The following is a 1,222-nucleotide window of genomic DNA, read 5'->3' as shown; positions in this document are numbered from 1 at the left end:
AAAATTAATGAACGATCAAAGTTAATCTTAATATTAATAATACTTAATAATAATTAATATTTATGATAATATTTCTAACTTATTACTAATTTCTTTACAATGAAATTGTTTAATATTGAATTGAATAAACATAAAAATCGTGAAAAATCAACTATATTAATTTTAAAATTTTTATATGAATAATGATAATGATATATGTATCTTAATTTTATTATTAAAACATAAAATTTTGATAATTATACTAATAATTGAAATGGTATATTAATAAATGAAATAAAAAGGGCCAACGAGCCAAAGCTTGGGTATTGTATCGCTCCAAAATATATATTTATTAATTTCACAATTTCATGACGATTTGAAGGACAAACGTTTCGACCCCGAACGAGTCATTTTTAATGTTACTATAAATTAGTTAATGCCTAACATAAATTAAAACCATTACAATAACTTGATACGCTCACAATCCGCATTTACATAATCGCAGTCCAAATTTTAAATTCCCTGGTGTTTAAATTTAGTAAAAGTATTATTCGCAAACTCCAATAATTCTTATGTGATCTCATATCCAATACAAAGAGGATGGTAAAACGTTGAAATATTACAAAATTATATTAAGCTATTCTGCGATATCCGGTACATGTTTTTTCCTTCCAAAGTCAAACAATAGTAAATTATTTATTGCGTACATATAATTAATAAATATGTTCATAAAACAAAATACAACTTCGAATTATAGAGACAGCGACAATAGAAGTTCTACTTATAGAAGTGAACTTCGACTTGTACAGGTCTGGCTACTTTAAATTCGAGTTGTAGAGGTGAAATAATACATCTAAATATCTGACAAATAATTCGAGTTAAGAATGGTTTTATTTCGATTTCCAGATTTTCCAGAGCGAAAGGGAATGAACAAAATTTTTGTCTTATATACGAGGTCTTATATATCATTTGAAAAGTTTCCGGCCTTTTTAAGAAAAACACATATTTCGAAGCAAAACAAAATTTATTTCTCGACGTAGTCTCCCTGCAACTCGATACATTTGGTCCAACGTTTCTCCCATCCTTTTAAACCGTCAGAAAAAAATTGATTGTCTAAACCTAAAAAATATTGATTTACAGCGTTTTCCACCTCAGCATTTGACTTATATTTTTTTCCCCCAAGAAATTTTTTCAAATTTGGAAACAGGAAAAAGTCGCTGGGAGCTAGATCTGGCGAGTAGGA

The sequence above is a fragment of the Wasmannia auropunctata genome, unplaced genomic scaffold (genome assembly GCF_000956235.1).
Source record: "Wasmannia auropunctata unplaced genomic scaffold, wasmannia.A_1.0 LD336097.1, whole genome shotgun sequence".
NCBI lineage: Eukaryota > Metazoa > Arthropoda > Insecta > Hymenoptera > Formicidae > Wasmannia > Wasmannia auropunctata.
This window is presented reverse-complemented; position numbering follows the sequence as displayed.